Source organism: Lithobates pipiens, unplaced genomic scaffold (genome assembly GCF_037356315.1).
Source record: "Lithobates pipiens isolate NorthernLeopardFrog02 unplaced genomic scaffold, aLitPip1_a1.2 Scaffold_8, whole genome shotgun sequence".
NCBI lineage: Eukaryota > Metazoa > Chordata > Amphibia > Anura > Ranidae > Lithobates > Lithobates pipiens.
This window is the reverse complement of record NW_027507903.1, coordinates 149,149,616-149,163,776: the sequence shown is the minus strand read 5'-3', so window position 1 is coordinate 149,163,776 and position 14,161 is coordinate 149,149,616. Positions and strand designations below refer to the sequence as shown.

At 42.9% G+C, this 14,161-nt stretch overlaps 1 protein-coding gene across 1 annotated transcript in view; it reads left to right on the top strand.

Annotated features, from left to right (window-relative positions):
- Positions 1 to 14,161, top strand: part of ITIH5 (inter-alpha-trypsin inhibitor heavy chain 5) — a 119,334-nt gene that overhangs the window by 84,753 nt on the left and 20,420 nt on the right. The gene's annotated exons all lie outside the window — the stretch shown is intronic.

The following is a 14,161-nucleotide window of genomic DNA, read 5'->3' as shown; positions in this document are numbered from 1 at the left end:
AGTAACTTTGCAAGCACTACATGTGCTTAAAAAAGAAAAATTACCCTGATCTAAGTTTGAAAAAAGCTGAAACTTCTTATGTGAAAAATAAAGTTTACATTTTCAGTGCCCTCATACTTCTAACAATCAGATGTATGTGACAGAATAAAAATAAATTAGAGCTGAGTTAGGCCATTTCTCCCTATGCATCTGTCATAGAAACAAATGATGGACATGGGCATAGCACTCTTTCCAGACCCAGTGCTCTTTAACCACTTGACAACTAGGCACTTAAACCCCCCTTGTGACCAGCCAAATTTTCAGCTTGCGGTGCTTTCACACTTTGAAGGACAATTACTCAGTCATGTAATACTGTACCCAAATTAAGTTTTTGTCTTTTTTTTCATACAAATAGAGCTTTCTTTTGGTGGTATTTGATCACCTCTGGCTTTTTTATTTTTTGCGCTATAAATGAAAAAAGACCGGAAATTTCGAAAAAAAACAAAATTTTCTTTGTTTCTGTGATAAAATTTTGCAAATTATTAATTTTTCTTCATAATTTTTGGCCACAATTTATACTGCTACATATATTTGGTAAAAATAACCCAAATTAGTGGATATTATTTGGTCTTTGTGAAAGTTAGAGAGTCTACAAGCTGTGGTGCAAATCATAAAAAATTGATCACACCTAATGTACTGTGACCTGAACAAGCCAGGAAAGTACAAATACCCCCCAAATGACCCCTTTTTTGAAAGTAGACATCCCAAGTTATTTAATAAGAGGCATGGTGAGCTTTTTGAGGTTGTCATTTTTTCCCACAATTCTTTGCAAAATGAAGATTTTTTTTCCCCCCACAAAATTGTCATTGTAATAGGTTATTTCTCACACATGGCATGTATATACCACAAATGACACCCCAAAATACATTCTGCTACTCCTCCTGAGTATTACAATACCAAATGTGTGGGACTTTTCCACAGCCTAGCCACTTAGAGAGGCCCAACATGCAGGGAGTACCATCAGGTGTTCTAGGAGCACTTGTTGACTACCTATTACACTTTTAAAGGCCCCAGGACAATGACACGTGACACTGACGTGGCATTGATGACATGTGACACGGATGTGACACAGATGACAGATGGCACTAATACGTGCCACTGATGACATGTTACACTGATGACAGATGGCACTAATATATGGCACTGATGACACGTGGCACTGATGACAGATGGCACTAATATGTGGCACTGATGACAGATGGCACTAATGCATGGCACTGATGACAGGTGACACTAATACTTGGCACTGATGACACGTGACACTGATGACAGATGGCACTGATACGTGGCACTGATGACACATGACACTGATAACAGATGGCACGTGATACTGACTGGTGCCACTGATGACAGATGGCACTGATACGTGGAACTGATAACAGATAATGCTAATATGTGGCACTGATGACACATGACACTGATGTGGCACTGATTACAGATGGCACTAATATGTGGCAATGATGAGGCACTGATGACAGATGGCACTTAATACATGGCACTGGGGACAGATGGCACTGACAGGTGGCACTGGGGACAGAAGGCACTGGGGCAGGTGGCACTGGGGACAGATGGCATTGACGGGTGGCACTGGGGACAGATGGCACTGACAGGTGGCAGTGGGGACAGATGGCACTGACATGTACTGTGGGCACTTTATTTTCTGTTTTTTTTACAATTACTCTGCAGCTGTTCGTCTCTCCCGCCTCACACGCTGTCTCTGTGTGAGGAGGGAGAGCCAGCGATGAGAGATAATCTTATATGTTTACATATGAGATCATCTCTTATTGGAAGCTCCGATCATGCTGTAAACGACTGCTGTGATTGGGCATTTACAGAGGTCTGTGACTGGCTGTGTCCAAGAGACACGGGCAGCACAGAATTCCCCTGATGCAGGCTTGCGGGAGCGTACATCACAGAAGTAAAGAGGAGGATGTCCAGGGACGGCCTCCCGGCAACTGGCGTCTGCGCCTTTCGACTATAGCGTGGGCGCCTAGTGGTTAAAGTGATTGTAAGGGTTGTTTTTTTTTTTAAATAACAAACATGTCATACTTACCTCCACTGTGCATCTCGATTTGCACAGAGTGGCCCCAAACATCCTCTTCTGGGGTCCCCCAGCGGCTCTCTCGACTCCTCCCCACATCAGATAACCCCTCTCCCAAGGATGTTACCTTGCGGGTGCGCTCCCGAGTCCAGCATTCGGCGTCCATAGATACTGAATGTGTGACTCGGCCCCGCCCCCCAGCACCTGCATCATTGGATTTGATTGACAGCAGCGGGAGCCAATGGCTGCGCTACTATTAATCTATCCAATTAAGAGCAGAGAACTCCGGGTCAAGTTCTAGGGCTCAGGTAAGTAAAATAGGGGTGCTGGAGGGCCGGTCACTGCCAGGTGTTTTTTTTTTCACCTTAATGTATAGGATGCATTAAGGTGAGAAAACACGAAGGTTTACAGCCCCTTTAAGGGTATTTCCAATGCTGCAGTCAAAGAAAACCTCACTATATGTTTGTTACAAAATATTTCTTACCTTTTAGATGCTTCTTGTGAAAAGGTGTCATGGCTAGCTGCAAGGATTTTTGAACAATGTTAGAGTGAGCCTATCCCAGGTCTGCCCTCATTACCATACAATGCAAGAGGCCTAGCCTCTAAACCTTTAACCCTTTGTTAGGACAGAGACTGTTCAAATCTAGTTATAATTGATAATGAAGATCTGCTTGCACAGTACAGACATGGTACTTACAGTATCTCACAAAAGTGAATACACCTCTCACATTTTTTGTTAAATATTTTAATATATATATATATATATATATATATATATATATTATATATATTTTATTATATCTTTTCATGTGACAACACTGAAGAAATTACACTTTGCTACAATGTAAAGTAGCCACCGTGCTGCTGTTCAGTTTCAGGGTCTTGGCAATCTTCTTATAGCCTAGGCCATCTTTATGTAGAGCAACAATTCTTTTTTTCAGATTCTCAGAGAGTTCTTTGCCATGAGGTGCCATGTTGAACTTCTAGTGATCAGTATCATGAGTGTCATGAACACACTGCTCCTAGTGCTGCAGCTAGTCTTATGCTGCGTACACACGACCGGACTTTTCAGCAGACTAGGTCTGACGGTCTTCCCGACGAACTTTCGGGCGGAGTTTCGCCTGACTTTCCAAACAAACGGACTTGGCCACACACGAATGGACTAAGTACGTTCGAAAGTCCATTCATTTTGAATGTGATGATGTAAGACGGGACTAAAAAAGGAAGTTCAATAGCCAGTAGCCAATAGCTTCCCTTGCGTCATATTTGGTCCGTCAGACCAGCATAAGACGAACAGTTTTCCCGATAGGAAATGAGTCTGTCAGACAGATGTTAACCCCCATGATGTTAACCCCTTCCAACCCAGTGTCAGTATAGTGACAGTGTATAGTATTCTCACTGATAACTGTACTAGTGTCACTGATGATGTCAGTATCAGTTACCCAGATAGCAAAGATAACTTGCCACAAATTGTGGCAGTGTTGAATTATAAGTCTCGTTAACTTTCTGCACATTTTCACTGGCAAGTTATACACTTGCAGAGCACTTGAAGCACCTGTTCTAGTTGACACTTTTCCAAATTCAGCCACAGTGACCCCTGTGGTGGGATGACTATTACACAGCATAACTGAACCAGAACTTACAGCAGAATTGCAGAATGTTTGTAAAGAAAGTTGATCTGGAGTCATGGAATGCGGACTTGCTGCAATTGTGTAACAAACTGACATGTCTAGCAATAGCTTAGCAAGTTATTTTCAAACGTGCATCTCAATTGTTTGCTATCTGGGTAGTCAGTTAGTGTACCTTCCAGCCAACATCAGTTAGTGTCAGATTGCCTGCTGCACTAGCAAAGTCCCACTATAAGTCACTGATCACCGCCATAACCAGTATGCATTGGGGGTTATTTGCTAAAGGAAAATCCACTTTGCACTGCAAGTGCACTTAAAAGTGCACGGAAAGTGCATTTGGAAGTAAAGTCGCTGTAGATCCGAGGGGGATATGCAAGGAAAATAAAAAACAGCATTTTAGCTTGCACGTGATTGGATGATAAAATCAGCAGAGCTTCCCCTCATTTCAGATCGATCCCTTAGATTAGAGCGACTGCATTTCCAAGTGCACTTGCAGTGGAAAGTGGAGTTGCCTTTCGTAAATAACCCCCATTGTTTTTTAAAAACTTCCAGTATATATATATATATATATATATATATATATATATATATATATATATATATATACAATAGTTTTGTAGACATTAACTTTCACACAAACCAATCAATATACACGTATTGGGATTTTTTTTAAACCAAAATTAGATTTTTTTGTTTTTATCGGATATGTTTTATAACAGTATATAAAAAAATTGTGTTTTGTTTTTTTCGCTCTTTTTTTGTTTATATAATAAAAAATAAAAAACCCAATGGTGATCAAATATCACCAAAAGAAACCTCTACGTATTTGCATGAAAAAGTGATATCAATTTCATTTGGGTACAGCATTGCATGACCAGTAGCACAGTGCTAAATAGCAAAAATGGCCTGGTCTGCTGGTCATTTTGGTGGTTTCAGTTTAAGGTTTTTCCTAACAACATGGTGCCAGTTGTAATGAAAAAGTCCCCTAAGTCCTCTCATTTTTTTAAAAATATCTCTCCATCTCCTTTTAAATTCCATTTTGCCTTGTCCTTTACATTAGCTTAGCTTTACTTCTATCTGTCTGTAATATTGTTCTCTTCATTGATATTTCTCTTCATACCTTCCATTTAATTCTTCCTGTTGACCCCCACAGTATCAGGATGGGTTTTAATGCCCAGCTGTATACAAATGCCTCATATGGTGAGCCAACGAGGCAGATTGCTGGCCTTGTAGAAACAATCTTTGCTCACGGGGAATAATATCCATGGTCATTATCTCGTGTCCTGTCAATCAACACCAACTTATTCTTTTTTATATACATATTTGTGCAGTAGCAGGAATTATGAGTTCGTGTTGATTTTCAACAAATTAATTCTTTCAATATAATTATTAAAAGACTGAAAAAAATAGGGTGACTTTTGGAAAAAAAATTATACAATCTGTGTTTGTTTAGCTGGGGTCTAAGTTATGCAGTACGCTGTGCAAGCTGTGACTTTACCAGCAGGAACTTTTTAAGTTTATTTTTTTCTTGTTGAGTTCCCATTTTAATGTCTTGTTCCAGGAGCTGTGCTGACCCCAGTATATAAATTGGCTCTTTTTAAAGTATTCTTAGTATTATTGATGGAAGCTTTTCTTCCACATATAGACTTAAAAGGCCGAAGGGAATACAGCTGCAAAAGAGCCTAATATAAGTCCTTTTTTTAAGCATTTTTTGGAAATACTGCTCTGTTCCCTGTACATTCTTGTTCATTACAAATATATATTAATATAAAACAGCCGTTCCCGATTTAATAAATAAGTTGGTTGGTATAATGGGTTAGGGCTCATTCACATGGGTATTCCAATCAAGTCTGCCTTTCTTTTTCAAGTGGACCTGATCCGAAGCTCCATGTGGGTTAAAAGACAGGCTAATGTAAACAGAATTGCGTCAATTTGCATCGCCCTACCTCCGAGTTCATCCAGAATGGCTATAGACTGTGTCCTTTTCCAGTTTTCTGGCCATAAACTTGACAGATCAGAGGTAGCCTGACGTAAGAGGACACAAATCCAGGGCTCAAGTCCCGCGGGAAGGCATGAGAATGGAGTTTCTGTCCTTTTTCCACAACAGGAACTCAGTTCCCGTTAGCAGCCGTGTCCTGCATATGCCTGAGTAACTGGTTGGTAGGCTGAGCAGCGCCTCCGAGAGAGAGCAGCCAGCCACAGACACCACACCAGACAGAGCCACACTTACTGCTGGTAAGGATCCAGCCTGTGCCAGACAGTCCCGGGGCCGCCGCCAACTACTCCCGCAGCCGCTGTAGCACATTGCCAGCAGTGCAGCCCAACTCTGAGCTGCCAGACTTCTCCAGTTCAACTTCTCCTCTCCTGAGCTGAGCCTCCGAGTCCTCCCGCCCACGAGGTCCGCCATGAGTTTGCTGCCTGCCAGAGTCATTGAAAAATTCCAGGTTAGTGTAGTACACACTATCAGATTGTCTGCTGAGTTTTTCCTTCAGATTTACCAAAACCATATAATATGAGGTCAAACCTTAGGAGTTTCAATGTGTATGCAATCAGGCAGGTCCTTCTACTACATGGTTTTGGTAAATCTGAAGGAAAAACTCAGCAGACAATCTGATAGTGTGTACGGGGCTTTACAGTGAGCATCCGCCCCCTCCGTTCTGCTGCTGTCCCCCACTCCCTCACCGTTCTGCTGCTGTCCCCCACTCCCCCTCCGTTCTGCTGCTGTGTCCCCCTCCAGTTTTCCTCCATGTCCCCCACCGTTCTGCTGCTGTCCCCCTCCGTTCTTGTGGTGATTATTTTGTTAGTTTCACACGTTAACTTACTTTGTTTTTGTAAACTGGCACTTTACAATAAATGTTGCACTGTATTTTCTGTGAAATATATATGCATATGAGCGTATCATTTATTTATTTTTTTGGTGGGGGAATGGATCTTGGGTGGTAGTTCCCACACTTTTTTCCCCAGGACTTGACCCCTGCACATATCCATTTTCATCCAGCTGCCCATATTGCAATCACAGGTCTGCGGCTGTCCACTGTGTAATGCGGGCATGCATGTAAAAATATGTATATGTAAAAAAACTGACATTCATCCAATTCAGCTCTGATTCAGCAGGGAATCTGCTCATGGATCCCCTGATGAATGGAACGATGCTGCACCATGTAAAAGGGTCCTCAATGTTATGACCTTGCAACGCCATTGTTTCGGTATGCTTAGTACGGTGGTAGCTGTACTGTAAACCATTTGGTGTATATCAAACCAAAACTGTTTTTCCTAGATTTGGAGTGGGGAAGGACACTCAGGAAATGTGTGATGACAGGCTGTTGGAGGAAAATCTGACCGTTTGTACTCTCCAGCAGACAATTGTTGTCGGATTTTCAACTGACAAATGTTCGATAGCAGGCTTTAAAATTTTCCATGGACAAATGTCTGTTGTCGAATTTTATGAGCGTGTGTACACAAGTCCGTCAGACAAAAGTCTAAGGTACAAACACACATGCTCGGAAGCAAAGATGAGTTAGAAGCGGTCGGTCTTGTAAACTAGAGGTCGTAATGGATAATTAACATTTGTGATTCTGCAAATTATGAAATGCAGTGTATCATTCTCTTCTTCTTTAATGGGATAATAATGAAGCTACTTTGCTGGTGACACTGATGGAGTTATGGCAAACAGATTTTCAAAGGCTTTTTTTTCTAGTGATATCAAGGATAATATTATTATGCTTGTTATTTTATTTATTTTTTGGTGCAAGTTACCACAACATCATTATCCCATAGTTTTTAACATCAAAGATACAACTATGTTGGAGTCCTTTGTTAATTTTACATTGTATTTTTTTAAATGTAACTGCCTTCTCCCAAACTGTCATTTGAAGTAAAACAAAACAAGTATTATTCTCCACAATTTTTTTATTGTGCATTAAAAAAAGAAAACAAATAAAATTAGACATGCTATCTGCCAATAGCATTTAACCAAAAAGTGCATTCTATGCATGCAAAAATATAGAAAATATACCAAATCAAATCATTATTCAACCAAAAAATTTAATAAAAGCCTCATGCATGTGTCCTGCTTCTTAATATAGGGGGTCATCAATGCCAAGAGTTGGTGAAAGCAGAGGTCCATCATCCTGAGATAATTCCGGATTATTCTCCTGGAGCTCCCGCAGCAAAGGCACATGACATTATGCGATTAATAACGCAACCAATTTTTGGTCCAATAAATCCTCCTTCTCCTGGTCCTGAACTGGACTGGACTTGGGTCAAAGCAATAACTCCAAGGCCATGAATAAATAACACGTTATCTCCTCCGATTCCCCAACATGTCTGGTTGACGAACGGCCATTCAGAAACTAACTGAAAAGCACAAAATGAAAAGCGCAAAATGAAAAGCGCAAAATGAAAAGTGTGAATCGACATTCACCAAACATCTACTAACACGAAATTCCAGAAGGAGCCCAAAGGGTGGCGCTAAAGAGATGAAAAACCACATAGTACGTCACTACATTTGTGTTTGTTGGTCGACAATTCCTTGTCATTTGTATGCAAGACAAGTTCCTGGTCAACACCCTTTGGACAAAAGTCAGAGGTTTTATCTGCGGAAAATCCAATCATGTGCATAAGGCTTTAGGCTCCATGCACACTGGGCTTAAAAAAAATGGCAGTTCCCTTGTCAGAAAAAAATGCTCATATAGAGCATTTTCTGTACATAGTTTAGGTGAGTTTAGGAGCGGTTTTCTGTCAGTAAGCTCCAATCAGAAACACAAACCAGAAGAATTTTTTCCTGCCTATAAACTACTTAAAATATGCCTGTAATCGTCCTAATGTGCATGGATAACATTGAGCTGCTTCTACAGACAAAACACACAACTCCTGTAGAAGCAGCAATTTTTAAGCCAGTGTGCATAGATCCTAAAGCCGCGTACACACGGGCGGACTGTCTGGCCTACTTAGTCCGCCGAAACACATTTCAGCGGACAGTCCGCTCGTGTGTGGGCTTCAGCGGACTTTTTCAGCGTGCAGTCTGGCTGACTAAGTATTTCGGAATTTCCGTAATACTGTCCGTCGGACTCGCATTTCGGCGGACAATCCGCCCGTGTGTGTGTGCCAGTCCGCCGTACTTTTGAAATGAGCGGACTTTTCCCGCCCGGAGAAAAGTCCGCTCATTTCGAGCGGGTATCCAGGTAGGCGGGGCCCGCGAAGGAGACGTCGCTGGCCCCGCCGCCTGGTATGGACTTAAAGGGGAACCCCAACGCCGAAAAAAATCGGCGTGGGGGTCCCCCCAAGTCCACAACAGACCCTTGTCCGAGCACGCTACCCGGCCGGCCAGGAAAGGGGGGCGAGCGAGCGCCACCCCTCCTGAGCCGTACCAGGACGCGTGCCCTCAACATGGGGGGGTGCCTTGGGGAAGGGGGGGCCGTGCGCCCCCCCCACCCCAAAGCACCTTGTCCCCATGTTGATGAGGACAAGGGCCTCTTCCTGACAACCCTGGCTGTTGGTTGTCGGGGTCTGCGGGCGGGGGGCTTATCGGAATCCGGGAGCCCCCTTTAATAAGGGGGCCCCGGATACCGGCCCCCCACCCTATGTGAATGAGTATGGGGTACAATGTACCCCTACCCATTCACCTGTAAAATAAAAGTACCAAAAAAAACACAACACACGAGATAAAATACTTTATTGCACAGCTCCGGGGGTCTTCCGTCTTCGGGGGTCTTCTCGCTGGACTCCTCCGCTATCTTCTTGTAGCTCTTTTGCTAGCGGAGGAGTCCGGCTTTCTTCCTCGCCGCCGGCCTCTTCTCCCGACTTCGGGGGACTTGTCCCCCTCTTCGGTTCTTCTGCCGGGCCACCGCGCCTTCTTATAGCTCTTTTACAGGCGGTGGCCCGGTCTTCTGTCGCCGCCCTCGCCGCCGTCGCCGCCGCCTTCCGTTCTTCTTCTTCTTCTTCTTCTTCTTCTCCAGGAGATGTTGCCTCGACGATCTCTCCGGCCGGAATGCCAGGGACGCACTGCGCGGCCACTTATATAGGGACAAGGGGCGGTGTCACATGGCTTTATGTCACATGGGTTGGTCACATGGGTTGATGTCACATGGGGACTATGACATCGTAAGGGGGCGGGGTCACCATGTGACACCAACCCATGTGACATAAAGCCATGTGACACCGCCCCTTGTCCCTATATAAGTGGCCGCGCAGTGCGTCCCTGGCATTCCGGCCGGAGAGATCATCGAGGCAACATCTCCTGGAGAAGAAGAAGAAGAAGAAGAATGGAAGGCGACGGCGGCGACGGCGGCGACAGAAGACCGGGCCACCGCCTGTAAAAGAGCTATAAGAAGGAGCGGTGGCCCGGCAGAAGAACCGAAGAGGGGGACAAGACCCCCGAAGTCGGGAGAAGAGGCCGGCGGCGAGGAAGAAAGCCGGACTCCTCCGCTAGCAAAAGAGCTACAAGAAGATAGCGGAGGAGTCCGGCGAGAAGACCCCCGAAGACGGAAGACCCCCGGAGCTGTGCAATAAAGTATTTTATCTCGTGTGTTGTGTTTTTTTTGGTACTTTTATTTTACAGGTGAATGGGTAGGGGTACATTGTACCCCATACTCATTCACATAGGGTGGGGGGCTGGTATCCGGGGCCCCCTTATTAAAGGGGGCTCCCGGATTCCGATAAACCGCCCGCCCGCAGACCCCGAAACCAACGGCCAGGGTTGTCGGGAAGAGGCCCTTGTCCTCATCAACATGGGGACAAGGTGCTTTGGGGTGGGGGGGGCGCACGGCCCCCCCTTCCCCAAGGCACCCCCCCATGTTGAGGGCACGCAGCCTGGTACGGCTCAGGAGGGGGGGCACTCGCTCGCCCCCCTTTCCTGGCCGGCCGGGTAGCGTGCTCGGACAAGGGTCTGTTGTGGACTTGGGGGGGGGACCCCACGCCGATTTTTTTCGGCGTTGGGGTTCCCCTTTAAGTCCATACCAGGCGGGGGGGCCAGCGACGTCTCCTTCGCGGGCCCCGCCTATCTGGAGACGCACTCGAAATGAGCGGACTTTCCTCCACGTGTGTGGGCGAGTCCGTTCATTTCAAAAGTAGGGCGGATAGTATGGCGGACTTAGTACGCCGTATTAGTCCGCTCAAAAAGTGGTGTGTGTGGTCAAGTCCGTTTATTCGAAAGTATGACGGACTGTCCGTCGGATTGTCTGACGGACTAAGTTGGCCAGACAGTCCGCCCCGTGTGTACGTGGCTTTAGAGAGAATTTCCCTTAGTTCCTGTCCTGCTGACAACCTTTTATCAAACACGAAGTGAGGGGAACTTTCTAATAGCATAACATAGAAAGGAATATGTTTGATTTTTAAGTACAGTTGAGGAAGGTCAGATCCCTACTTTTATTTCAGTCTATGTTTGTGTTGCAAATTTTCACTCGCTTCCTGCCTGGTAAAATTGTTGTCATTGGGGTGGGAGGTAAGGGGAAATCTTTGAAAAGGAGCTCCAGATATCCATAAAACCCAGACAGGGGTTCTCATCTAATATGAAACAAAATATAGCATACATTTTCAGCGTGGTAATAGAAAATGTGATAATCATCATTATAAAAGTCCTGGGATTTTGACCAATTTACGTAAACATTGTACCAAGCTTTGACATTTATTTCCTTTTTCTGCTAATTACAAGCCTCTTACAGCAAATTAAAACAAATAAAAAAAAATTGTAATATAGCATTGTCTATAATGTCCCAAAAAGCCACTTTTATCATGTGTGCGATAATTTTCAATTACAGCTACACTATATGGAACTAACAGGATCATATAACAGATGAGTCTATCTGGTGTGTCCCCGCACATGTGTGGCTCAAATAGACACTGAAAGCCATTCATCAGTTTATTAGTAGTAAGTACTGTCCTTATTGCCCCACAGCCACCAGAACAACATCAAACAATGGGATAACAATAGGCATTCACTAGTAGATTTAAACAACTGCTATACAGGCATACCCCATTTTAAGTACACAATGGGGTTTATTTACTAAAGCTAGAAAGTACAAAATCAGGCTCACGTCTGCATAGAAACCAATGAGCTTCTAACCCCAGCTTGTTCAATTAAGCTTTAGTAATAAAACCTGGAAGCTCATTGGTTTCTATGCAGAAGTGAGCCTGATTTTGCACTTTGTAGCTTTAGTAAATAAACCCCATTACTGTGGTTTACTTAAAAGTGGGGTATGCCTGTAGTTGCTAAACGTTGCCACATAGAGTCACCTTCATAGCACCAATATTTAATGGCTTCTTACCATTTCCCATAATGGACTATAAAGCAGAAATAAACCCATCAATTTAACGGTTTCAAAAAACAGTTACATTCTCGGCCTGCTGGGATTGCTAATGGTCACTATTGCTTGTGCTCTTTACCAAACTGTCAAACTATCAAATGGATGGTGTCATAACTGATCACACGTGCAACATCATGGCAGTTGAATATCAAACAGTGGCCAAGATGGCTGCTTACTTGGCTCCACTTTAATGCTTCAATGCATAGGTAGAAGAGGTACAAACATTTTATTTTTATTTTTTTTGCAAAAGCAAATAATTGACCAAGTATGGAGATAAAATACATTTTTCCCATAATTATCCATTGTAGGCATGTTACATAAAGATAATTATAGCAATCCCTTAATGAAAAACAGCTGTAACCACCCACTGCAAATACAAAGCCTGATCAAATGACCATGGTACGTAATGCCAATTTGGACATTTTCTACGGAAATCATCTAACATTATTTCTTCTTTTTTTAGTATGCAATGTTTCATACAAGGGTTTCTCAATTTACAGGAGGGCTGAGCTCCTGTAAGAGCCTGTGTAATCACTTTTCACATACTTTAAACATTGGTCTCCCACTGAATATGATGGTAATTTCTGGAGCTGCATTCCAGCTGGCATCATTTTGCTGCTAACTACACCCCATAAATTTGAACTGTGAGGCTTTGTCATACACTAACTACATTAACACATTTAAGCTTAGCATCAAAATAACAATAAAATGCATAAAAAAAAAATATTTAAACCAAATTTTACTGACCAGATGACTAAAAATCATGAGACCCCATCACTGTATTTGGCATTCATCATATAGGATGAAAAAGGTGTGTATTATCCCGCGCTCCATTACCTAATGCGTCCCTCACTTCTAACTTGTGTCTGATGGCTGCAACCAAATAATTATGTTCCCACAACTGCAAACAAAATCAAATCAATTAGGCACAGCCACAATTTTTGATTTTATTAGAGTCTAATATTCTACATGATAAATACCAAGGACAATGATTGGGTTAGGCTCCATGCACACTGGCATAAAAAAACGTTGCTTCTACAGGAGATTTGTGTTCTGCCTGTAGAAGCAGCTCAATGTTATCCTATGTGTCCATGTACATTAGGAATTTAAGAGGCATATTTTAAGTTTAACATTCAGAGGCAGAAGAAAAAACCTTCTGATCATGTTTCTGATTGGAGCTTGGAGGCAGAAAAAACATAAAACTCTCCTAAACTCTTCTAAAGTTTTTACAAAAAATGCTCTATATGAGCGTTTTTTACTCCCAAGAGAACAGACTTTTTTAAGCCCAGTGTGCATGGAGCCTAAAAGGTTATGTTTTCTGACCAATTCAAGTGGAATGAACCTTGGATCATAAATGTGTAGTGATATGTCTTTGCTTTCAGCAACCCTTGATAGGAAAGAAAAGGGAAAGAAAAGGGAAAGGGATGGGACTTTATATGAGGCAGTGAATGGGTAGATTCATCTGCCTCCATCCATATTAAACATGCATGAGAACGAGGGGATGCCTCTTTTGCTTTGGGGCCTCCAGTCATGAACAACGTCACTATGTGCCCTATACCCAATTTACATACAGGTAAGAGTGTTGTGGATTTTTGTATCCCCTCTCTGCCCTATGTTTCCCGAGGGTCCAATACCTGTTCATCCTTGCTCTTTTATAGATATATACCGATAGCGATTTCTCCTGATGAGCCCTAGTCTTATGCTACATACCGCAATGATGTGATTCCAAGGTTTAATAACATGAATTTTACCAGAAATTGATCTTACCATTAACATTGTATCTGTGAATTGTAACCTTTCATTACTATATAGTTTTTATGTATCTATTGTTACATGTTTAATAAATTGTTAAGGTGCTATAATTGTCTATCGTGTTATTTTCAACTATTATTTATATCCCCTTTGAAATCTATTTTCATGTGAAACCCTTTTATAGCCTTGCTTCATCTAAAGTCCAACTCTAGATAGGACACAAGGCATAATGTCATCATTTGTTGCAAATGTGAGCCCCTTATAAGAACAGTACTGTGTTTAACTAGAAGGGCACAACTTCCTCAGTTTGTGTTTTATCTCAACACAAAAAAACAAAAATGTAATATAAGGCAGCTTGTGAGTGCTTAGATGTGGCAGCTGCATTCTTTTTCTTTTTA